The 27,190-nt window shown below is 37.7% G+C and overlaps 1 protein-coding gene across 2 annotated transcripts in view; it reads left to right on the forward strand.

The window, feature by feature from the left end:
• The first annotated feature begins 1,501 nt into the window (after window positions 1–1,501).
• The window catches only part of TET2 (tet methylcytosine dioxygenase 2), a 132,260-nt gene continuing 106,571 nt past the window's right edge, over window positions 1,502–27,190 (forward strand). Inside the window, exon 1 of one of the 2 annotated variants that reach the window (XM_025386546.1) lies at window positions 1,502–2,187. The gene's annotated coding sequence lies outside the window, so the exon portion shown is untranslated. The remainder of the gene's footprint in view (window positions 2,188–27,190) is intronic. The other variant, XM_025386547.1, reaches the window with a different exon arrangement.

A 27,190-nucleotide genomic window follows, 5' to 3' on the forward strand; every position in this document is an offset into this window, starting at 1 on the left:
TCTATTAAAAACACAAAAAATAGCTGCGCGTGGTGGCGCGCGCCTGAGAGCCTGAGGCAGAAGAACCGCTTGAACCCGGGAGGTGGAGGTTGCAGTGAGCGGAGATCGCACCCCTGGACTCCAGCCTGGCTGACAGCGCGAGACTCTGTCTCAAGAAAGAAAGAAAACAAAAGAAATAAAGAAAGAAAGATCACAAAGAACTTTCCAACAGCTTGGATTTTAGAGTGTATTAACAATTGCCAAGACCTAAGTGACACTTTAGTGTACAGCTAGAAAACATGGAATGACATTCCCATAAACATGAAATGTTTAAGGGAAAATGTACTATTTTCCTTAGTTTGTGCAAAATCTGAAATCTGAGTCAACTTTGTTTCAAAATGGAACAAACAATGTTTGATTGGACACACTAAACATTCTTATTAGCAACAATGCGACACTTACAAGGAGTTCCCTTTTTTACACTCTTCGAAGAGGAAATATTTCGATTTCGTAAAATTAGAGCTTCACTTCTAAAGAAAGATTAAAAAAAAGTGTGGTTACACAATGTAACTAGTATTCACTTAAGGGTATTGTGATCACTATGCAGTGATCCCATAAAAGATGTGACCAAAATACTTACTTACAAGTTGAACGTCAGTCATGTGACAACATGTTAACGATGAAGGGAATATTTCAAAAACTACTATCTGACATGATTCTTACGATGATTCATAGGGGCTTTGTTCTTCATCTCATCTTCAACCAAAAAGTTGATGATTAGAAAAAAGAGCATTAGAATGGGAAGTAACACTACTCGACAATAGAGAAAAACTCCGGTCAAAGGAAGAGCATAGTTATAGAGCTCCGAATGTCAGGGAAAATCAAGCATCCGTCATTCGGAATTAGCTCTGTATCAGTCGGTTTCTTCGTTACTTAATTGTACGGGTGGAAACTACTTCAAAGTAGAGGCTCTTAAGAGAGGTAACTTAAGCACTTGAAAGTGCAGGTTTATTTCCTCCTAGCGAGAGAAGGAGAGGGTCACTCGTGAGAAACCCATCTTGAATCTGTGAGACGCCCCCTTCTACTCAGCCCACGTGGCTAAAGTAAACAGAAGGTGGGCCGGGGCGGGGAGAAACAGAACTCGGTCAATTTCCCGATTTGTCGGGTCTTTAAAATACAGGCCCCTAAAGCACTAAGGGCATGCCCTCGGTGAACCGGAGGAGCGCTTCTGCTGAATGAGATTAAAGCAACAGAAAAGGGAGAAGATAGCGCCGGCAAGGGGATCTAAACCGAGATAGAGACGCGGGCCTCTGAGGGTAAGGTGGGCGCAAGCGGGTGTGTGGTGCGGGGAGAGGTGCCAGTGGGTGGAGGCGGGGGCCAGTGCGAGGGCACGTGCGGATACACTCTCGAGGAGGTGGGTGCGCGCAGGGGCGTGTGCGCGGGACCTCGAAGTGGTGGTGGAGTGCAGACTAACAAAAAGTTTCAAAGGGAAATCTTGGATGTCACGTTCTTGTCCAGGCACCCATGCCATCCCATCCTCCCACCTCGCCCCGACCTTCGCGCCTGCACTGCGTCTTCTCCCGGGGGTGGAGACCCGCCGAGGTCCCCGGGGTCCCCGAGGGCTGCACCCTTCCCCGCGCTCGCCAGCCCTGGCCCCCGCCCCGCGCTCATCCGGGCGCACCACTCCCTCCGCGCCACTGCACGGCGTGAGGGCAGCCCAGGTCTCCACTGCGCGCCCGGCTGTACCGCCCCAGGTGCCGCCGGTCTTTGTGCTGGACGCGCGGTGCGGGGGGCTAATTCCCCGGGAGCCAGGGCTGAGGGCCCCAGGGCGGCAGCGCAGGCCGGGGCGGAGCGGGAGGAGGCCGGGGCGGAGCAGGAGGAGGCCCGGGCGGAGGAGGAGAGCCGGCGGTAGCGGCAGTGGCAGCGGCGAGAGCTCGGGCGGCCGCCGCCGCCTCCTCGCGAGCGCCGCGCGCCCAGGCCCCGCTCGCATGCGAGTCACGTCCGCCCCCTCGGCGCGGCCGCCCCGAGACGCCGGCCCCGCTGAGTGATGAGAACAGACGTCAAACTGCCTTATGAATATTGATGCGGAGGCTAGGCTGCTTTCGTAGAGAAGCAGAAGGAAGCAAGATGGCTGCCCTTTAGGATTTGTTAGAAAGGAGACCCGACTGCAACTGCTGGATTGCTGCAAGGCTGAGGGACGAGAACGAGGTCAGAGCGCTTCTCTTATGCCGCGAAACTCTCCCTTTCCTCTTCCCTTCGCTTTTTCTCGGGCTTCCAGGGACTGGGGAGCAAACCCTGTAGTGTCACCCACAAATACCAAGAGGGAAGAGGGAAGCTTCACAAATTACTGGAGCCTCTTCAACATGGCTGACAAATATAGTTTTAATTCCCTATACCCCTTTTAAACCTGTAGTTCTGTGTGCTCTTCTCTCCTCCTAATGCTCGTCCCTTCCTCACCCAGAAAACTTACCTTTGTGCCTCCGACGAGCCGGTTTCCCGGCCTTTTAATCCGCAGAAAAGTGATTTTTAAATTTGCTTTCCTTTCTAAAATAGTTCAGCTTTGGGGGGCACTACTTTTCCCTTTAATCCTCTGCCCCCGTTTCTCTCGTGTGAGTGAAACGACTCTCCAGTTTATCCTGAACAACCTCAGAGAGAACACTGATACGGTGTTTTTCTACCCTTTTATCAGCTGTAGGGTCTGGGTCTGGGTTGGTGTCTGCCTCCTCCTACCTCCTTATCCCCCTTTAGGGGGCTGTACGAAGCGAATGTCACAGGGAGTGGAATTAGAGTACACTGAGTGGGGTTTTGTGTGTGTGTGTGTGTGTTTTTTTTTTTTCTTAAGTCCGCGCGTTTTGTTAGCGGCGCTGAGTGAAAGAGGAAAGAATAGTTTCTCCGGTTCCCCAAACAAGACCAGAACTCACTTTTCTCAAGGTACATAAGTCTGCGCTGGGCTGAGCCTTCCAGCCTGGGGTATGTATGTAAGAGAATTTATGGACAAATCTGTGTCCCGGCTTTGTGCTTCTCCCGAATCAGCTTCGTTTGGTTCCTTGGTAAGTGACAGGCAGACACAAAGGCAGGCGCAGGCCCGGGGAGGGGGCGGGAGGGGGTGGGGAGCGCAGCGTTGAGAGTTGCAAGACTGCAAGGTCAGGGGCGCCGAAAGAAATGAAACCCAGTCCCAGCAAAGAAGTGAAGAGCAGATTTGTAACAGTCCCATCCAAATTTTTCTTTTGGCCTCTCTCTTTGGTCTTTCATCTCTCTGCCTTTCTCTCTGTGTCCCCTCTCTACTCTTTTCTTCTCTCTCATACACACACACACACACACACACACGCTCGCACACACTCCTCGCATCTTGCTGAATCTTTTCACTGGGACTGCTTGTCTAGTTTTATTAAGCTAACAGGGTTTCTATGGAGAGTTTTCTACCTATGACATAATAAAGTGTGGCCTAGATAGACTCCTGGAAAGGCCGAAAATGAAATATAAGTGTTACTTGCTGGTTATTCCCCTCATGATATACTTTTAATTACATTGAGTGAGTTCTCCCTTCTTCATCTAATGTTTGGGAATTGAGAAAAGGCTTATTTTCCAGCGGTAAAATTTAGTGAAATATTTATATATTTTACCTGTTTAGGGAGTGGAATACATTCATGAATTTAATATCTCAAATCACACATTGTGCTTTTTCGCCTTCAATCAGGGATTATAATGGGAAACCCACATTCAAAGATATTCATCAACAAATGATCCAACATAGAAATAGGATTGTATCTTAAAGGAAGTTGGGATTCACAGAGAAAAGACATTGGTTTGGTTTGGTGTAAGACTGGTGGTATTGTTGCCTGGCTAATGAAATCATTACATTTGCATTTTAATGGAAAGTTGAAATACTAAGGGGAGTTATGTTCTTTTACATGTTTGTATATGTGCTTAATAATGTTTGGAATAGAATATAAATTTAAACACAATAAATATTGATTTTTTAAATGTTAAGCAGAGAACTGTTACTGAAGGGTTGGATAATCAAACTGAAGTTTAGAAGACAATTTATAGGATTTAAAAAAGGATAGAAGGAAAACACAATAACAGACATTTCTCCATAAGTCGAATTTGCAAAACTATTTGTCCTTGATAGTTCACTTTGTAATTTTCTGTTATGATCTTTGTTAATTTCATGTAGTTAAGTTTGCTTTAATCATTGATACGCGGGGTTCCTTCACATGATTACAAGGGAGAAGCATTACTTATCTCTGTGGAATAGAAACGGTTCATTGGTTAGTTCTTATTTGTCAAAAAAAAAAAAAAAAAAAACTTAGGATTTTACTATTAATGCTGTTCATGATAAACTATCGAGAAAACTATGGTTAATTATTCCAGCAATTCCGAATTGAAAACAATTACTTTTGCTAACAAACTAGTATTTACTTTTTGGAGACAACTTTTCAAATGTGGTATATACTGTCTTCAGGTTATTCAACTAATAATAGATGCAACATTTTCCACTCAATAAATAAGAATAACTACATTGGTTAATAATTTTGAATATGAAGGCTTGTTTTTTCCTGTCATCAAATTTAGATTCTTGTTATTTTGTGCATCCTACTTTTATGCTGAAAATAGCTGCTAATTAATACTGTATAAAGTATTTCAGTGATTATAAGGAAGAGATGTGTGTGTTAGTCACCCCTGTGAATAAAAGTAACATCCTTTGTTGGAAAAGAGAAATTATTTTAGTAAGTATGGGATAGTTTACAATAAAAGTCATAACCTCAGTTCTTTCTTATATGTGATCGTACTACCTAAGTGGTCCAAAAATTCCATAGGACTGTCTTGGGTTATTGAATTTTAGGAGCATGATAATGGACAATAACAAGATAGATAGCTTTTCTTAACTATGACATTGTTTTGCTTATTTTCTTATTGAACTAATCATTAATGAGAAATTAACTTGCAGTGAGAGAAGTCCCTTGCTTTGTTTAAATTGTCATATTTGCCAAACTCTTCTTAAAGCTTTAATTAGGTCTGATGTGCCAGTTTATGCCAGAAGCCAGAGGAATTGATATGATTTCGAGGCAGTGGCACATGGTCCTACTAGACATTGGCAAGTGAACATCACTTCCAGAACAAGTGAAGTGCACCTGCCAAGGAGTTGTTATGAAAGAATTCCAAAGTCCTTACTGGGCACTGGTCTTGTATTAGGTAACAAAAACCAGAGTTAATGTTTTAGTTTCACTTGTTGAAGTTAAAAGTTCCCTATCAATTCTTCTAAGACTCCACCCCCAAATAATGTTATAAGTCAAATGTCACTATTGAAATGTATTTCCTTATTTGCTGACCTCATTAAGAAACCCTTCTTATGATTCATAGGCACACCTCACAGAAACTCTTATTTTCCATCCTGCCCAAAGTCTGAGTAGGTCAATTCTTATGAATTCTTATGAAATTACCTTGAAATAAAATACCTTCAAAAGTTATGGATGCTTGACATTGTATGTCAGTATTTTAGAATATCTAATATTTAGAAAATATTAGATCTACATTTTGTGCTTTAATTGCTTCTAATGCAATTTTTTTGTTATTAATAGAATTTCATAGTCATATCTGGGAATTTCAAATTGCTGGAAAGAGTCATCTTTGTTTTATAAATAACCATATAGACTGTTTTAATGTAATTGTTTCCTACCTTGGGAACAGGCTAAAACTTTGGACCAGCTGTCAGTATTTGTTCATCAGAATAACACTTTGTCAATGATTATTCTACCATTGCACAGTAGTTCTTAAGGATAGTAATGGTACCAAACCCAGCAGCAATAGAGTATCTCCCAAGCCAACTTTACAATTGGAGCCTTAACTGTGGGAAAGACCAGTTGCCAAGTAGAGCTGGTGGTTATCTGGGAAACTGTGCTGAAGAACACAACCACAAATGATTTTGCCAAATATACAGTATTTACTTGGTCTAGATCTCCAATTTCTATTTCGACTCACTGCCAAAACTGAGTGAATACTGCGACATTATTGAAGGAGGTTATGCAGTACATCTGTTGGTTTGGTGTATAGTAGGAGAGAAGGGTTCCAGGAGGGAAAGGGGAAGGTGAGAGCATGTTAATCACTGTGACTGCAATCCAAAAAGAATTATGTATATCTGCTTATTTCCAGCATTATTTTTGTCCTATATTGTATATTGCAGAGACTTGCTGACTTAAAATAGATATATAATCTTTTTCTCAATAGAATAGATATTTGGTTATCCATTCCAAATAACAAATTTTGGATGGGTGTGGTGTCTCATGCCTGTAATCCTAGCACTTTAGGAGGCCAAGGTGGGAGATCACTTGAGGCCAGGAGTTTGAGACCAGCCTGGGCAACACAGCCAGGCGCCAGTCTGTACAAAACATTTAAAAAAGTAATGAGGCATGGTGGTACATTCCTGTAGTCCCAGCTACTCAGGAGGCTGAGGTAGGAAGATGGCTTGAGCTCAAGCATTCTAAGTTACAGTGAGCTATGATCACACCACTGCACTCCAACCCAGGCAACAGAGAGAGACCATATCTCAAACAGTAACAACAACAGCAAAACCAAACAAACAAAAAAGCACATTCTATCAGCTTTGATTTATGTTTTCTTCATTTGTAATGACATGTAGTTAAATGTGTCATGCTTCAAAAATAAGGAACAGATAGTAGGTGGATTTTCAATGTAATATATATTACATATGTTATATATTTTCAATATATAATATATGTAAAAATAAATTTAGTGATAATATCATCCTACCTGCAGTTTTAAGAATTCAGAACTCAGGCTGGGTGTGGTGGCTCACTTTGGGGGGTGAAGGCAGGAGGATCACTTGAGGCCAGGAGTTCTAGACCAGCCTGAACAACATAGTGAGATAGCTGTCTCTATTCAATAAAAAATAAAAATAAAAATAAATTAAGAACTCAATGCTTTATACTCACTGAAAGTTGTTCCTCTAAACTGACTTGAAATCATGTTCCAAATAAACTGAGAATTAAAGTAAGAGACGAGGCTGGGTGCAGTGACTCATGCCTATAATCCCAGCACTTTGGGAGGCCAAGGCAGGTGGATGACTTGAGGTCAGGAGTTTGAGACCAGCCTGGCCAACATGGCGAAACCCCATCTCTACTAAAAATACAAAATTAGCTGGGCACGGTGGTGCACACCACTAATCACAGCTACTCGGGAGGCTGAAGCCCGAGAATCACTTGAGCCTGGGCGTGGTGGCTCATACCTGTAATCCGAGCACTTTGGGAGGCCAGGGCAGGTGGATCACCTGAAGTCGGGAATTCGAGACCAGTCTTGCCAACATGGTGAAACCCTGTCTCCACTAAACATACAAAATTAGCCCGGTGTGGTGGCACATGCCTGTAGTCTCAGCTATTCTGGAGGCTGAGACAGCAGAATCACTTGAACCCTCCAGGAGGCAGAGGCTGCAGTGAGCTGAGATGGCTCTCCTGTACCCCAGCTTGGGTGAGACAGAGCGACTCTGTCTCAAAAAAATAAATAAATAAATAAATAGGAGAAGAATAAATTAGGATGAAGTGTTTTTGAAGGACAGTCTAGGATATAAAATGAACTGGTTGTTTGACTAAAAATACTACAAATGTTTCTTTCAAATTGCATTGCTTTTTTGTCTTTTGGAAGGTAGGCACTGATTTCTATGTCTTTCTATTCCCTAATAGAACCTACTATTGACCTCTCAGTCAATATTTATGGATGATATAGAACTAGTGAAAAACCATACAATTTAACTAGAACAAAAAGTATAATCTATTTTCTTTTCCTTTTTTTTTCCCCCCGCCCGAGATAGTATCTTGCTCTGTCACCTAGACTGGAGTGCAGTGGCGTGATCTTGGCTCACTGCAACCTCTGCCTTCCAGGTTCAAGTGATTCTCCTGTCTCAGCCTCCAGAGTAGCTGGGATTAGGAGCGTGCCCCATGAAACCTGGCTAATTTTTCTATTGTTATTAGAGACAGGGTTTCACCATGTTGGCCAGGCTGGTCTCGTACTCCTGTTCTCAAGTGATCTGCCTTCCCCGGTCTCCCAAAGTGCTGGGATTACAGGCGTGAGCCACTGTGCCCAGTCTAATCTATTTTCAATGTATAAGAGAAAAATGTGATGATGGTAGGAGTAATGGTGTGTTTTCCTTACATTTAATTTCTATAGGCTATGGCAGTTGCCCTATAAAAGCCACCCATTTTAAGCGCAAAAGTGAATAGTTTTTAGTAAACTTATATGGGATCATATATTTTTAATTAAAATATTTATTGAGATAATTATAGATTCATATGCCATTGTATGAAATAATACAGAGAGATTCCACATACACTTGCTCAATCTCCCCCAGAGGCAACATTTTGCAAAACTATAATATCATATCGCAACCATGATACTGACATTGATATGGCCTACTAATCTTATTCAGATGTTCTCAGTTTAACTTGTACTTATTTTGTGTGTTTTGTTTTATACCCTTTAATCACATGATCACATATTTTTAAGCCTTTTTTTTCTCAAAACAGAAGTTTAGCACAAAGGTTTAGCAGCTTATCAATCATGTGATTGTGCCATTATGCCATATTAAAATGTGTGTCAGAATATAAGTTTTTGTTTTCTTAGAAGTCCTTTTTTTGATAGAATGGCCTTTATGTTAAAAATATTTTAAGTTGCTTTGTGACAGAGTAAGTTGATGTCATTTAATTCTTATCACAACCTTAGAGATAGGTATTATTCTTATCCCTGTTTATGAATGAGGAAACTGAAGCCCAGTGAGGTTAAATAACTTCCTTGAGCTTAGCCAGCATTTGAGTTAAGCAGTCTGTCTCTAGGGCCAAATCTTTTAATCACTATATTATACTTCCTCATTATCATTGATAGTTGTAAAAGTGTATAATGTGGACTATGTAGAACAAGTCATAAAAGGAGATTTAAAATGCATACAGTTGTTCACATGAAAACTTGTAGCCAAATGTTCATTACAGCATTATTAATAATGGTAAAAGATGGAAACTACCCAAATATCTATCAGGTCATGAGTGAATAAACAAATTGTGGTATATCCATACAGTGAAATATTATTAAGCAATATAAAGGAATGGATTATTGATAAATGCTGTGACACAGGTGAATCTGAGAGGCATAACAAAGGCCCCATATGATATGCTTTCAATTTTAAGTAACATTCAGAATAGGCAAATCTAAGGAGACAGAAAGTTAGCTAGTTATTACTAGGGGCTAGGGGTGGGAGGGAGGTGACTGCTAATAAGTATGAGATTTCTTTTGGGGATGATGAAATGTTCTATAATTAGATAGTAATGATTGCCCAACTCTTTGAATATGCTAAAACCCACTGTATTACATGCTTTAAAAGGATGAATTTATTGTATGTGAATTATATTTCAAAAAGCTGTTGTTATAAAAATGAATATAGTTGAGTTATTTGGTTTATGTTATGTCAGAAAATGTCTTACGTCTCATTCAAAAGAAATGCAGGAACTGTTTGGATTGAATGAGGCTAAGCGTTATCTTTCTAGGAAGATGGCATTAAGGAGTTTTATTATGCCTGTAATACTGGCACTTTGGGAGGCCAAGGCAGGAGGCCAGGAATTTGAGATTAGTCTGGACAACATCCTCTTATAGATGAGAAAGATACTTAATCACTCAAAAGTTGGCATTGTGTTTCGTGATAACAATAGCCTTTAGAGTTTATATGGGAAGATTCAATAGATAGTGATAGGTTATATGACTTGGTAAACAGGGCTTAATGTATAGGTGCAAGAAACTTTTTCAGATGTCTTTAGTTACCTAGCCATTCAGTTCAGGGGATGTAACCCAAGTGTTAAAAGGAATGTGACTGGGCACGGTGGCTCACACCTGTAATCCCAGCACTTTGCCAGCCCAAAGTGGGTGGGTCTGTTGAGCTCAGGAGTTGGAGACAAGCCTGGGCAACATGGCAAAACCCCATCTCTACAAAAAATGCAAAAGTTAGCTGGGTGTGGTGGCACATCCCTGTAGTTCTAGGTACTTATGGGGCTGAAGCAGGAGGATAGCTGGAGCCTGGGAAGTTGAGGCTGCATGAGTCATGTTGGTGCCCCCACACTTCAGCCTGGGTGACAAAGTAAGACCCTCTCTCTCACAAAAAAAAAAAAAAAAGGAATATCTATAAAAATTGCTGTTCTTGTTTGAATTGCTACAAAGTGCAGTTTAATCTACAAATAATAACAAATTACTAGATTTGGGGGGGGGTATTAATGTCTTATCCATGCGAAAACAGAAGGGCAATGCAGGGCAGAGAATAAACTTCAAAACTTTGAGTTTGTTAACTGTTGATATCTCCACTTGTCATGTTTCAGATCTTAAAATTAAAATGGCAAAGTATCTCATAGGGTTTAAGCAAGTGACTCTTTTTCTGTTAACTGATGTTGTGACATGTTGAAGATGTAAAATAAGGTTGAAAAGGGAATTGCTCTGCAGCAGTCTTCATAATGCCAGGACAAAATGAGAAATGGTTAGGGCCCGAATGATGATGGCTCTCCATCTTTGCTATGCGTGGCCACAAGTATTTACAAATACCAGCAGAACTTCTACAAACCGCTTAATGGTAAAATGAGTGCAGATTTTTAGCACTAGTCCCTATGGAACTATGACTTGTAGTTTTGGACACACAGGGTGAATTACTTGGGGTTAATTGTATTTGAATTTCTAACCTTATGTAATTCTAGATACCAGACATTCTTGTTTTGCAATGCTTCTCTCCCTTTTTATTCTCATGAGAACGTTGGGTTGCAGCCAGTTGGATCCCATACCTTGGGACCATGACTGATAACCAGAATGGAGAAAATTCACTGATCTGGAAACATTGAGCTTTAGGCTAAGGTTCAGAGACATATTTAAGATAAACATGTGATTGTACCCAATAAGGAAGTATATTGTCTTTATATAATTGTTATGATCACTTTTTCAACGAGTAACTATAGAATTTTGCTTTTTAAGAGTATGATCATAGCATGTATTTGTAGATTTGTTGAATATGTGTGGCAAGCCCAAGATAGATGCTCATGTTAGACCCCTCAAGAAGTTGGTGTAGTGATGGTTATGGAAAGCAGTAAAATATAATTTAGGTTCTGTTCTCCTTACTGGAGAAATGAGTAGCTTACTTATCTTCACCCTCTCTTGTTTCTCTTAAAACTTTGTGAACCGCTTCAGCTGACTATAAATTTTTGTACTAGTATCTCTATAATTCTAAAAAAGTTGTTCACAAGTTTGAGTGTCGTACTTCATCTTTGCTTTTTAACGCCCTTCCAAAAAATGTAAATCTGTTCTCACATATTAGGAATATTTTGATTTGTTGTTAATTTTTAGCTTTGCTTTTTATAAGTAATTTATACGGAAGATACACCATATTCAAAAGAAGAAAAATGGGCTGAATTTTTGCTGATGTACTACTCTCTTCAAAGGGAATTGCCTATGTTCAGGCATAGAAATGCAGGCAGTCTGACATTTAGGTATGCCATACAGAGTATTGATATTTTTAATTTGCTACTTTTAACGTTTTGAGATTTGTCACAGTTTGTTCTGTGGGTGGGTAAAAGTAATGGTAATTTTAATTACAGTTGTCGTGCCTCATTAGCCATTGCTAAAACCTGCCTTACCAAATCACTTATTTTCTTGATGCAGTGTTAAATCTAGCTTCTATGTCCACATTATACATTAATGAGAACATTCATCCATCTCTCAAATGAGTTATTATTATAGTAGTTTCTCCTGAAATAGATAATGCATTAAAAAAAAAAAAAAAAAAAAAAAAAGCTTCAATAGGGATAATGAAAGCCAGACAACATAGCATGGTATCTGAGTTATTCCTCCTGTTTTTCTTACCTGGCTGCACTAAGAAGGGCACTCATTAAAAATTACCATAATTATTAGTTGTGCTGCCTCTGAAGTAGAGCACCAGAATTTGAGAGTAATACAGTGATACCACACCCAGATTGTATCCATAATATACTGTCCTCGTCTTTATTAATTTTTTTAACCTGTTTGTTCTTTTAGCACTTTTCCTGCTTTTGTTTGAAGTCTCTTGCTTTGAAGTTATAGAATTTTTATATTTTCCATTGACTGTAAAGTTATCTCAGCTCTTTTATAACTTTTCATGATATTTGCATTAAAAGGATCACTTTTAGTAGCCTGTAATTAGTTCAGATGATTATTAGCTTTTTGTTTGTTCTACTGTGTACTCTACTATATACATTATAACAGAAGAAGAAACCGTTTTGACAAATACAGTATCTGATAGTTCATCAAATCAGAGTGAACATCTTAAAACGTGAATTGAGTTATTAAAATATTAATTCATTTACATTCCTATTTTAATATACCAAATGTAACTATGAAAAGAAGAATACCATAAGTGGGTACCTTTCAAAAATGAAGGAAGAAAAAATCTCACAACTAAAGATTCTTACCACATAAATTATTTATTTTAGTAAATAATTATTTTAGTACAAACAGATACATTGTAGCAGGAAAAAACATACTTTAAACTTTGTCTTGTCAATTTTATCTTTCTTCCAATTTAGCCACTGAAATGTTTTTTTCTCCAGTGAAGTTATATTATCTACCTAAGTTGAATGTAAAACAAGGTTGTACTTTACTTTTGGAGTTGTCTCCCACATTACAGCTTGTGGAAAAACACTGGCAGAAAGCAAATCTAATAGACATTTTGCTTTTGGCTCACCTTATTAATGGCTAAGATTTAATTATGTATTTCTACTGAAAAGCAAACTTGAAAAAGACATTTGGTTAGTAACTGGGAACTAAAAATTTCTATTTTTTTTTTTATTTTATATTTTTTGGTAGAGTCTCACTCTTTTGCCCAGGCTGGAGTGCAGTGGCATGATCCTGGCTCACTGCAGCCTCCTTCTCCTGGGTTCAAGCGATTCTCCTGTCTCAGCCTCCCGAGTAGCTAGGATTATAGGTGCCAGCCACCATGCCTGGCTAATTTTTGCATTTTTAGTAGAAACAGCATTTTGCCATGTTGGCTAGGCTGGTCTTGAACTCCTGACCTCTAGTGATCCACCCACTTCCACTTCCTAAAGTACTGGGATTACAGGCATGAGCCACCACTCCAATACCAACTTATTTACTGTTACAACTTATTTACTGTTAAAACTTATTTACTTTGAAACAACTTATTTACTGTTAAAAAAAAAATGTGGTTCTTGTTTCAAATAAGAAATTTTGTGGACATCAACTAATTTTTTAAACATATATTGTAATTTTAAAACATTTTTATCAACATGTTTTTCAAGAGCATGGGAAATCTAGGGTATGGCATTTTAAAGTGACTTTAAAGACAATTCTTGGGTTTTGTTGAAGTCAGAATATTTTTTAAAATACATTGAGTTTAATTTACTACTGACAGTTTTTCTTCATTTAATTTTTTTTTTTTTGCATTGTTATAATTAGTCATGCCTTAATCCTCAGGGTTTTTGGGAAACTCTTTATATTTAGGAGTTAAAAACTTAGTTGTTGACATTGAAATTTTTCTCTAGTATTGATAAGAATTCAAGTGTTTAAGGAATGGAGTTTACTTGTTTTCTGTTCACAAACCCACTGTAAAAGATATAATAAATGCAGATGAAGGTGAAATCTGAGATAGGAAGAGAGGTAAAATACTATTTTTTTTTTTCTTCACCCATGGAAAGCCATTGAATGCTGAATAGGTCATGTTGTAATTTAATTGGGTGTAAATTTTAACTTTGTAAGTCATTTGCCTACTTAGTGTATATCTCTGGTTTTTATGTAATCCATCTCTCATATCCCAGTTTACACTAAAGTAAATGAGCGAGCAAGAATAAGTCTTGCAAATAGAGGAAGTAGAAAGTGCATTCAGAATGGATTGCTGAAATTATAAAACTGATCCTAAATTGAATTAGGTAGAGCAGTTAATTTAGATTACAATAAATGCAACAGGAAAAAAAAATTCCAGTTCTTCCTCTTTTTTTTGGAAAGAAAGAAAAGAAAAGAAAAATCACTCTTAGTTAGAGATAATTCCTTGACATCTGTATGATCATTTTTAGGGCCAAAAAATAGTAGGTTTCTCTTTGGAAATTGTAGAAGCTTTCTCTCCTTCCGGTTACACGCGGTCACATCAACATTTGACACGTGGGTACCGTGCACGTGGCAGCACTATTTACAAACACTATCCTAGGATTCCAGAGACTCTTATGTAACAGTGGAGCGAGTAAGCTTTGAGTGTCTGTGGGCGGAGGAATCAACACAGTTTAATTCATGGTCAGCGAGCCCTTGTCTGACTGATAGGGCCATGAACCAAAGATCAAGGTGTTTGGGTCAGGATCTTCCCTAACGCACGGTTTTCCTACAAAACCCTCAAAAGCTGTGCCTAAATACAAGATTAATCTTTTTTATTTTTATTTATTTATTTATTTTTATTTTTTTGAGACGGAGTTTCGCTCTCGTTGCCAAGGCTGGAGTGCAATGGCGCCGCGATCTCGGCTCACTGCGACCCCGCCTCACCGGTTTAAGCGATTCTCCTGCCTCTGCCACCCAAGTAGCTGGGATTATAGGCATGCCCCACCACGCCTAGCTAATTTTGTATTTTTAGTAGAGAGGGGGTTTCTCCATGTTGGTCAGCCTGGTGGTGAACTCCCGACTTCAGGTGATCCTCCCGCCTCGCCCCGCAAAGTGCTGGGATTACAGGCGTGAGCCACCCGCACCCGGCTAAGATTAATCTTTTTATGCCCTGCAGCAAACAGAACTAGTCATGCCAAACCATTTTTGTGATGTGGGGAAATGTGAGCAGATGATGCTTTGGATCTGATTATAATTCACAGTACCCTTGTAATTTCCGTGAGGTTTGCATACCTGCCTCCCAGCCTCACAAAATGCCTTTAAAAAATTACATCTTGGCCGGGCACTGTGGCTCACGCCTGTAATCTCGGCATTTTGGGAGGCCGAGGCGGGTGGATCATGCGGTCAAGAGATCAAGACGATCCCAGCCAACACGGTGAAACCCCGTCTCTACTAAAAATACAAAAATTAGCCGGGCGTGGCGGCAGAAGCCTGTAATCCCAGCTACTCGGGAGACTGAGGCAGGAGAATCGCTTGAACCGGGAGGCGGAGGTTGCAGTGAGCCGAGATCGCGCCATTGCACTCCAGCTTGGGCGACAGAGCATGACTCCGTCTCAAAAAAAAAAAAAAAAAAAAGTTGATATTTGTAAGCATCTTAAAAAGCAAGAGAATTCATGAATGACTTCCCGAACTAAACAGTCGGAACAGAAAACACTCAAGAAAACTCTTGGTTAATCATGCTCCTTAGTATACTATTATACCTGTCTCTCCCCTTTCCGCATCCTCGGTAAATTCTCTCAACCCTCCTTCATTTTTAATTTCATATCAAGACCTAGAGCTAAAACAACGACAACAAAGCCTTAAGTCTCTATATTTAGGGAATGTGTCTTCTATCCCAAATTGATTTTTAGAGCTTTTCATTTATTTTTATCAATACAAAGCAAGTTGAAATTAAAAAAAAATAAGGCATCAAGAATTTAAATGTCTAACCATGTGTATTTGGTGTATGTGTATTGGTGCTATTCTTTAGCTGTAAGCAGACTGGTTTGAATATTTAAAGTATGAACAGAATTTGAGTTCTTTTTGTATTGCATCTAAGGATCATTTGAGATGGATGTCATCATTGATCATCCAAAATAGAAGGCTTCTTGCCTAACAAAGAATTGAAATTAGATCATGAAAGATGAAATTTATAGTTAATTGAAAAGTTAGCTCATTTGACTGCTTCTTTCATAGAATTTGTTTTTGTAATTACACTACCTTTCTAAAGATAGGAAAAATCAGTCTTTGAAATGTGATACTATAAATGACATATTTTTTTAAAATAAAGGATCTTTTCCCAAGAGCTAAACCAATCACCAAATCTGTTTTTTTAAATTATTTTTATTTTTATTTATTTATTTATTTATTTTGACAGAATCTGCCTCTGTCGCCCTGGCTGGAGTGAAGCAGAGCGATCTCAGCTCACTGCAACCTTCACCTCCTGGGTTCCAGCAATTCTCTGCCTCAGGCTCCCGGGTAGCTGGGATTACAGTCACTTGCCATGACACCCGGCTAATTTTTGTATTTTTACTAGAGGCGGGGTTTCACCATCTTGGCCAGGCTGGTTGTGAACGCCTGACCTCGTGATCCAGTCGCCTCAGCCTCCCAAAGTGCTGAGATTACAGGTGTTTTTCTTTAAGTAATATTTGGTATAAGAGAACTTTATATTTGACATAATTTAAATATTATCTGACCAAATCTTTTACATATAGAAACTCAGGTTTTAGCCATTTAACATCTAAAGCTGTTCTCATTTAGAAGAAATTACCAAAAGAGTGAAATCTAAGGATAGATATTTTTTCATTCTGTTGCAGAGCAAAAACAGCCTTCTGGGTATGAAAAGATATTACTTCTTTAGTGTTTATCACTTACAATTTATTATTGTACATTTCCGATACATTGAATTAAGATATGGTGAGAGTAGGTTGTAGATTTTTAAAAGTTCTTATTTGCTTGATTTATCAACTTGCTTTTTAAGTGCCGGACTAGAAATGATGTATTTCTCTCAATTATCCTCGGCCTAAATAGTAAAAGCTTGGGTGAAATTACTTGTGGGTGTACTTTTCCTGCACAGAGCAGAGCCGTGACTGAACACTCTTGAGCATTAACAAAAATCATCTTATCTTATATTAGAACATTAATATTTTCCTTCTTTCTCAGACCTCCATTTCACAGTAAATCATATATGGATATAAGCTGCAAGTGCTCAGAATTTGATTAAGGCTATAAGTTAATGAATTTCTGCTAAAAGGATTTAAATATAACTTTCATTTGACTATACTTTAGTTTCACTTGAAGGAGCAAGCATGCAATAAACATTGATGTATTCAGTGCATAGACTATCTTCATAAAGATGAGACTGAGTGACAGTTGTCTCTGTATTATAAAATATCAAAATGGTAGATTGAATGTGATGCATACCAAGGAGCAATGTGGAAATTTTAGGCTGTTCATCTTTTTTCAGTTACTACTAAGTGTGTGTATGTGTTTTGAACTTTTCATATTTAAGCTGAATCCTCTTTGGTAGAAGTGGTTAAACAGACTATAGTAAAAGTCTCTGTCTAGAAATATAAAACGAAAATATACTGATGTCTTGCATTTTCCCTAATATCTTGAAGGTGCACAAAATCTTCGGGATCTTTTGCATAAACTACTTTTATATGGTTCCTGTAGAAGACAACAGAGGCACCAAACACACAAAACAAACAGTTTGCTTCGTGATGGTAACATTCGTGCGAGGGCGTTCTCTCTTGCATAGGAGTCCCAGGTTACCCTAATGCCTTCCCACATGGGTCAAACACATGGAGCTTTCATATTTACACACAGCTCCAGAATTCTGAAGCCTGCAGTTGTTTAACAGTGGGGTACAGGGATAAAGAGTGGTGTCTGTCTCACTAACTGTTTAATGACCTGGATCATGAATATTGATACAGAATAAGAAAGCACTGTCCTGACTGAAGGGGAAACATGGTAGATGCCTAAAGGAGGCTTTTACCTGCCCCACATTGTTTATTTTAAACTATCATTACCACCTGAAAGGAGCTTTTCACTTTGAACTTAAAATAGTAGCTTTTAACCCTGACAAGCAAGTAAGCACTTTAGTATTCAAGAACCGAAGGTGACAAGCCCTGAGGAGTGTTACTGTCTTTCATAACCAAGCTGACTCAAACTCTTTTAGAAGCTAGTATAGTAACTTCACCATCTTTATTAATAACGTTGCTGCATACCTTCATATAAACAGAGAGTTGGAGCAAAAGCTGCATTTTCTTGTTTTAAGTGTTTATCTATTATTTACATTTTATTTGTGAAAATATGCCATTCGTATTACATATAGAAATACTTTCCAGAATCACTGTTTGTATAGAACTATTTTGCTTAACATTAGGATTCTGTTGAAGAGCCTATATCTGCAATAATATGGGGAGAGAATCCCCTTTTGTGTGATAGCTTAATGATAAAGAGAAGGAAAAGGTGAGAAGTAATTTTGGAAAATATGCAATGATAAACTAGTGGTATTTATTGAACTAAACACCAGCAACTGTGCTTAGCATGGATAATTGTCTAAAAGGATGAGAAAAAAATGTAAAAATCAGGAGACTATAAATTTTTCAATTAAGAATAAATTTTCTATCACAAATTATGAACGTTTAAAATACCTGTTTTAAACTCTTTTTCCTGCTTGTAACAAATTATCAGACTTTTTAATCTACCTTTTTTGAGCTTTTCATCTTTTTCCCTGAATTACAGATTTAATTCTGTGTATGTATGTGTGTGTTTGAATATATTTTTATATTTTAGATCTAGATTTGTAAACTAGAGCTGTTTCTAACTGCTTATAAGACACTGCCACCTGGATTGCCACCACCTTCACTTCAGTATTTCAGTAAACAATTCATCAAAAATGTAGTTTATTTTCAAACATACAATCATGGATTGTTACCAGCCGAAAGGACTTTAGAGACTCATTAACCCCATTCCTTGCATTCACAGATGAGAAGACGAAGGCATGGGAAGGTAAAGTCAGTTGCCTCAAATAGCATAAAAGCCATGTATATTTCTAATAATAGCTACTATTGATTAAGTTCTTCTGTTGGGTTAAGTACCATGCTAAGCACTTTCCAGAGATTACCTAATTCTTACATCATCTATATTTTTGTTGGTGCTATTTCTCTCCCCACTTTACTAAGGAAGAAACCAAGACATGGGGTTACATAACTTCTCTATAAATTTTGAATTATCTATGGCATCTCCCTATTTGTAAATCTCCATTGTCTCTTTGTTCATAATCAATGTAAATCAACTCTTAAACAGTTGTATGCCAACAAATAGTCTGGTGTTTGGAGCTAGAAAGATTCAAGAGTGTATATGTGTGTGTTCCAGCTTTATTGAGGTATAATTGACAAGTAAACAGTGGACAAAACTGTACATATTTAAGGGATACAATGTGATGTTTTAATATACATATACATTGTGAAGTGATTTTACAATCAAGCTAATTCACATGTCCATCACCTCTCAGTCATTTTTTTGTATTTATGGTGAGAACACTTAAGAGCTACTCAAATGTAGTCAAGGATACCATACAGTAGTAACTGTAATCACTATGATGTACATTAGATCTCCAGAATATATTAAATATTCGTCTGGTATAACTGAAGCTGCGTACCCTTTGACCAACCTATTTCCCCTGGCAACCACCATGTTACTCCCTGCTTGTATGAGTTCGACTTCTTTAGATTCTACATGTAAGTGAGATCATGCAATAGGATGATCTAGTTTAGAATCCTGACTTTCTCCACCTGTAAAATGAGAACAACTAATAATTCTTATCTCTTGGATTACTGAGAGGATCAGATGAAGTAACATAAATAAAACAGCCAGCATGTTACTTGGCAAAATTGTAGTGATTGAACGAATATTTGTTTACTCTTCAAGCATGTGTTGAGCAGCTGTGTATCAGGCAAGAAGAAAGCCATTGTCTTTACCCTTCTGGAATATAGAGGCTCATAGGAAATAATCAATACTTTGATTTTTTTAAAAGCATAATGAGATGAAAATTAATAGGACTCAAAGACCGGTCAGTTGAGGAATATCCCAGGATGCTTCTAGCCTCTGCTCAAAAGGTGTGAGTTCCCAGTTGCCTGAACAGGTGCTAGAGTTGGCATAGCTTTCTCAGTATTGGGACCTGATAGGGAGATTGCACAAGTGTAACAGCACAGCCTCTGAAGATTGGCTCACGGGGGAGAGATGAAGGATTACTTCCATCCCTTTTATTGTTTCAATCAATATATAAATTATGAGCTCATAGTACCGTCCTTTCACCATCATCCTTTATTGTCTTTATTAAATACAATGAAAGGATACAAGTTTGTCCATAGAAATATTAAACTATAGCAGGCATGATTTAGAAAGTACTAAGGTCTGTAGATATTACTGGTTTTTCCTCTATTTTATATCATATTTTTAGAAAGAAGAGACAAAATTTTGGCATACCTTGCTTAAAGATAGATGATAGTCGGCCGGGTGTGGTGACTCACACCTGTAATTCCAGCACTTTGGGAGGCTGAGGCGGGCAGATCACCTGAGGTCAGGAGTTTGAAACCAACTTGGCCAACATAGCGAAACCCCGTCTCTACTAAAAAATACAAAAATTAGCCAGGTGTGATGGCGGGCGCCTGAAATCCCAGCCACTCAGGAGACTGAGGCACGAGAATCACTTGAACCCAGGAGGCAGAGGTTGCAGTGAGCTGAGATCATGCCATTGCACTCCAGCCTGGGTAACAGAGGGAGGCTCCCTCTCAAAAAAAAAAAAAAAAAAAAAAAAGATAATTGTCTTGGTGTGCTAATCAGGAGCTTCCTGTGAGAATGGAAATTCCTTACATGGCAGTGTCACGGAATTTTGGGCCCATGTGAAAGATGTTTTTGAGTGTCTCTTAAAATAGTTAATGGTTTAAAAATACATTATTTATATGTCAGAAACTGTTAGCTTTCATTGAGATTGAAGTTTCTTTGAGATCTAGGATCACATCTTGTATATCTATTGAATTTCCCACAATAATTATCGTGCAAGCAAATGAATAGCAGACCCTCAATAACACTTACTGATTATTGCCATGTATAAGTTGGGAGACTTTTGAGTACCTTTATAAGTTTGCACTTAGGGAAATACAGAACACAAAATGAAATGTTTGATTGGTTGCTTAGTTTCCACAGTAACTTTTCAAAATACATAGGAGCATGCTAATGAACAAACAAAAAAAAACTATTTTAAATACTACAGTCATAAGTATGCCTTTTATTATTCTTACCCACAATAATGCATTTGCTTTAAAAAATTATTTATCAGTGTCAGACCATACCTTTCTGAGTCTCCACTATGTAAGATGTGAAAGTTAATATTCTTCAATTCCAGCTACTTTTCTTGCCTTTTGTGAACTCCTGTATTCCATATCATTACTTCCTATTGCTAAATTTATAATATTTATATTCTGGTTTGCATCTATAGTTAATTCTCTTGTGCTTCATTTCTCAGTGCTAATTGAAGAAGAAAACCCATCATTTACAATGTCGTGATTGTAATAAATAAAATTCACTGTAACACCAAGCAGTATGGTTGAACATCTAGAAAAGAAAAAACTGATCCTGTGACACTAAAACTTAGCTTGTTCTAAGGATGCTACTTTAAGCATTAGGGTAAAATGGATTCCCTTTTGCTAAATTCTTTCAGTTCCTCAAAATTATGCCACATTTTTGTTTCTTTCACATTTGGACTTAGATTTTCCTGTAAGCATTCCAGTTTTCTTGAAATTTTTAATTGCATTTTTTGTTCTTGTTGACAGAAGAAACATTTTCATCATATCACAATGATTTTTTCAGATTTCTTAATTATACCATTTGATGAATGAAATACACTTTCTTCTTGAAGTCTGATTTTTCTGTTCTAATTTAAAGTTTCTTCTCATTTTTCTCCCGGCTATGTCTATTATTGCTTTAGTCTCATGTCTTTGTATTTGATTATTATTTTTCTTTTTACTACTGTTTTTCTTCTTTAAAAAAAAAGGTTTTTACAAATATTGTGCTGAGTCCTTACATGTTCAAAATACCTTTTATTTTTCCTCATAGTGCATTCATAAATTATTGTGATTAGAACCGTAAGTTCAAAGTAATTTTCTCTCAGAACTTGAGAAACATTGATACATTGTTACCTTTCATCTAGTATTGCTTATGAGATAGATATCTGATGCCAATCTGATTCTTTCTTTCTTAGATAACTTTTTTCCCTATTCACACGTTTATTAGGATCTTTATCTTTTCACTTCTGAAATTCCTCCAGATATGGCTCTGTTAAAATGTATTCTTCTCAGGACTTCATGATTCTGTACAATCTGGAAACAACTGTCTTTATTTAGCTTTAGGTACTTTTCTTCCATTGTACCTTTGATCATTTCTTTCTTCTTTTTTTCTCCCTATCTTTATGAAACTCATGTTAATGGTGCATTAGAACTTGTGAACTGATTTTTCTTATTTATTAAGTTCCCTCACATATTTTTAATCTGTTTATCTCTGAATATTTTATATTCTCAACTTTTGATATTTTTGTTAGTTGAAATTTAATTTCCAAAAAGTCAATTTTCTATTCTCTGATTGTTTCTTTTTAATGGTAGCCTATTTTGTGGCTCAAATCCTATAAAATGTATTAAATTTTGTGGGAAAATTAGGCAAACAAAGAAAATTAAATTTTACCTAACTATATCTGAAAACAATACAACTAAAATTAAGAAAAGTGCATATATGTGTACACGTATACGTACGTGTATATAGGTGTGCACATATGCTACGTATACATGTAGTATATGTAGTATATGTACATGTAATATATGTAGTATATGTGTATATATGTATATACACATGTATATCTATATACATGTATATGTACAAATACAAAATATGTATATAATAGTTTCACTGTACTTTATTTGCTACCCTTTTAAAAATAATAGTGCTGGAGTTCATGATTGACTAATTTTCAGAACTTGGTGTGTGTGGTTGTTTATTAAGCCCTCAATATTCCCATATAATGCTTTAGTATTACAGTGCCCAGGCAGAGTCGACTGTGCTAATAGTCCTAGCAGTAGAGGTTCATCCTGTACAGATCTAAGGTGTAACTATTTTCATTTCTGGGCCCTTGAAGATACTTTGCTAGTCTTCATATCTGTTACCTATCTTGCTGTTCAATAATAGGTAATAGAAAAGGAGATAAAACTTAAATGTCATCATTTTCCACTGCTTAGGAATCTTTAAAAATAAATGTGAAACCCAAAAGGACATAATCTTGCCTAGCTTTAAGGAATGAAGGAAACACTAGAAACAACAGAGAGAAAAGGAATAACCAATCCTCCAACATGTTCTGTTGACTCTACCTGTATAGTCAGGATCTGACTACTTTACACCATTTCACCAATTTCCATCTCTGTTCAAACCACCTTCATGTGCAGTTTCCCTGTCGTGGGTTTCCCTGTTTCTAGCTTTGCTCCCCCTTCTTACCTCACTGTGGGTTTTTACCCAAACAAAAATTCAAGTGAGCATTTAAAAATTAAGTCAGGTCATGCCTCTCCTCTGCTTAAAACCATTAATGGGTCTCTGTTTCACTCAGAATATAAGCCAAAGCCCTTTTCATGACCCACCAGTCCTTGGCTGCTATTTGTGTTTCTGATTCCATTTCTTGCCACTACTGTCCCTCATTCTATTCTAATTTCCTTGGTTTTCTTGCTGTCCTGGCAACAAGAAGAGCATCCTTTTTCCTCCAGGCCTTTACACTTGCTGTTCCCTCCTCTTGGAGCACCCTTCCTTCAGAGAGCCACAGGTATTGCTTCTATCCTTCTAAAATCTCCTTGAGTGTTACTTTTTCAGAGATAAATTCCCTAACCATTCTGTCTAACAGAACTATCACTCTTGACCTTGCCTTATTTTCTCTCTGTTTTTTTTTAATTTTATTTTTTTATTTCCATAGGTTATTGGGGAATAGGTGGTGTTTGGTTACATGGGTAAGTTCTTTAGTGGTGACTTGTGAGATCTTGGTGCACCTATCACCTGAGCAGTATACACTTCACCCTACTTGTAGTCTTTTATTCCTCACCCCCTTCCCACCCTTTTCCCCGGAGTCCCCAGAGTCTATTGTGTCATTCTTATGCCTTTGCATCCTCATAGCTTAGCTCCCACTTATGAGTGAGAACATACGATGTTTGATTTTCTATTCCTGAGTTACTTAACTTAGAATAATAGTCTCCAATCTTATCCAGGTCATTGCAAATGCCATTAATTCATTCATTTTTATGGCTGAGTAGTATTCCATCATATAAATATACCACAGTTTCTTCATCTACTCACTGATTGACGAGCATCTGGGTTGGCTCCACATTTTTGCAATTGTGAATGGTGCTGCTATAACCATGTGTGTGAAAGTATCTTTTTCATATAATGACTTTTTTCCTCTGGGTAGATACCCAGTAGTGGGATTGCTGGATCAAATGGTAGTTGTACTTTTAGTTCTTTAAGGAATCTCCACACTGTTTTCCATAGTGGCTGTACTAGTTTACATTCCCACCAGCAGTGTAGAAGTGTTCTCTGTTCACCAAATCTATGCCAACATCTACTGTTTTTTGATTTTTTAATTATGGCCATTCTTGCAGGAATAAAGTATCGCATTGTAGTTTTGATTTGTATTTCCCTGATCATTTGTGATATTGAGCATTTTTTTCAGTATGTTTGTTGGTCATTTGTATGTCTTCTTTTCAGAATTGTCTATTCATGTCCTTATCCCACTTTTTGATAGGATTGTTTGTTTTTTTCTTGCTAATTTGTTGGAGTTCCTTGTAGATTCTAGATATTAGTCCTTTGCCAGATGTGTAGATGGTGAAGATTTTCTCCCACTCTGTGGGTTGTCTGTTTACTCTGCTGACTGTTCCTATTGCTGTGCAGAGGCTTTTTTGTTTAATTAAGGCTCACCTATTTATCTTTGTTTTTGTTGCATTTGCTTTTGGGTTCTTTGTCATGAAGTCTTCGCCTAAGCCAATGTCTAGAAGGGTTTTTCTGATGTTATCTTCTAGAATTTTTATAGTTTCAGGTCATAGATTTATGTTTTTGATCCATCTTGAGTTGATTTTTATATAAGGTGAGAGATGAGGATCTAGTTTCATTCTTCTACATGTGGCTTGCCAGCTATCCCAGCACCATTTGTTGAATAGGGTGTCCTTTCCCCATTAATTTATGTTTTTGTTTGCTTTGTCAAAGATCAGTTGGCTGTAATATTATGGGTTTCCTTCTTGGTTCTCTGTCCTGTTCCATTGGTCTATGTACCTATTTTTATACCAGTACCATGCTGTTTTGGTGACTGTGGCCTTCTAGTATAAAGCCAGGTAAGGTGATTCCACCCAATTTGTTCTTTGTGCTTAGTTTCGCTTTGGCTATGTGGGTTCTTTTTTGTTTTCATATGAATTTTAGAATTGTTTTTCCAATTCTATGAAGAATGATGGTGGTATTTTGATGGGAATTGCATAGTTTATCAACCCTTGGCAAAATGTTTCTGCTTTTCTTAAGACATTTTTATTGTCTGCTTTCCCCAGTAGATGTGAGTACTATGAAATGAGGAACATTGTTTGGGTCACTGACATGTAGCGTCAGCATACCAAACAGTGGCTAGCACATGGTGGGCACTCAATAAATATTTGTGGAAAGTTGGAGTGAATGAAAATGGTTTCTAAAATGGCAATGACTGTAGTCCCAGCTACTCGGAAGGCTGAGGCAGGAAGATTGTCTGATCCTCAAAGTTTGGGGCTGTAGTGCACAATGATTGTGCCTGTGAATAGCTACTGCACTCTAGCCTGGTCAACACAGTGAGAACCCATCTCTTTTAAAAAATGATAATGAAATAATCTTATTTTTACTGCTTTTTTCTTTAAGGCTGCCAGTGTTGTCTTGTCTTTACTGATTTCTCCTCATTGGAAATTGAAGATAGATAAAATATCCATTGATTATTTATAGGTAAAATTAGGCTTTTGGATCCATGATGTATAGCTGAGACAATCTTCCAGGAGCTTCTGGAGCCAAGGAAACACTGGTCACTAAAATACCATTTATATTGGCAACTACTCTATTTTGATGCTAATGTTTCAATTACATTGTGTGTTTACAAACCTGTTGTGGCTACTTCAAAATATAAACATGATGTGCGACACTACTTGTTAGTTTTGAATAACTGATTTATAAATAGACTTAGGGTGTGCAAGCCTCCTGCAAGATGAGCACTGCCTGTGTTCTTCCTTCTGCTTCCTTTATTTCAGTTGTGTGTCTACTAACTTCCTCCTCTTTCTGCACTAGGAGAAATTGCACTGTTTCCGATATCTTTAACATCTGCTATCATGATGAGAAAATATCTTTTCTGGGTTTGAAATACCTTCTTCATTCATTTTTTTAAATGGCGGAAATAAATTCAGAGTGTTTTGAGCTCAGTTTTCTTCCTGCTGTTATTGCTGGCTCAAAATCCAGGAGAATTTCAATGTTATTTCTGAGCTCCATGATGGGAGTTCCATTTCTGTGTTATTCAAAGTGTTATCCCCAGTGTCTAGCACAGTGCGTGGCACATTATAAGCCTGTAATGTTTATTTAGTGGATGTAGACCAGTACTATTAAAGAATTCTCATTCCAAAGATTTAGTGGCATGAAAAAATGATAATGATTAATGCTCTACTCCATGCTAAGAAAACGAAGTGCAAATTGTTACAGTAGTTCTTTATTTTGTTTCCAAGTATAGGGAACTTTCTGAAATTAGAGAAGCATTGATTAATGAGTTTTAATATATGTTATTGATCGAAATAATATGTAATCATATAACCAAATAAGATAACACAAGCCAGTAGTTCCTCATTCATCTTTTGTTCTTTAAAAAATGACAGGAAGATTAGAATAAGACAAAAAATTAGAGGTGAAAACAGTTTTCTTCGAACCAGCAGTGTAACTTACTTCTGTAATCCTTAAATTCTGTATTGGTGCTACCAAGATGCAACTCTTGAGCTACAACTGCCTCTTTATAAAGGATGCTGGTCCCTGCTGCCTGTGTAATGATTGCCCATTTACAGTCAAATGAACAATACAGTACCTGGGATGGTGAAGAAGGTGAAGCAACAACTTTAAAATAGCTGTGGGTAAACCTACAGAAATAGACTATTCTCTTTCTTCCAGATTGCATTATTCATTTTCATACGCCTGCCTTTATCTGCTCTGGAAGTCTATTTCCTAATCTTCCGAGACTTATCATCACCTTCATATGTCCATAGCATGCATTTCTCGGACAGGTAAGATAGAATTGGTATATATTTGGTATAGCAAAAAGTCATGGTTGTCTTTAGATTATATACTTGGTGTTTTGTGTGATACTGGGCAGAAAGCCTACTGTTTCTTCATCTATAAAATGAAGGACCTGGGCAAGATAAAATTTTGTGAAATTTCACTGAACTTTGAGCTCAGCAAAGTAGATGTGTGTGTGTGTGTGTGTGTGTGTACGTGCATG

Source organism: Theropithecus gelada, chromosome 5 (genome assembly GCF_003255815.1).
Source record: "Theropithecus gelada isolate Dixy chromosome 5, Tgel_1.0, whole genome shotgun sequence".
Lineage (NCBI taxonomy): Eukaryota > Metazoa > Chordata > Mammalia > Primates > Cercopithecidae > Theropithecus > Theropithecus gelada.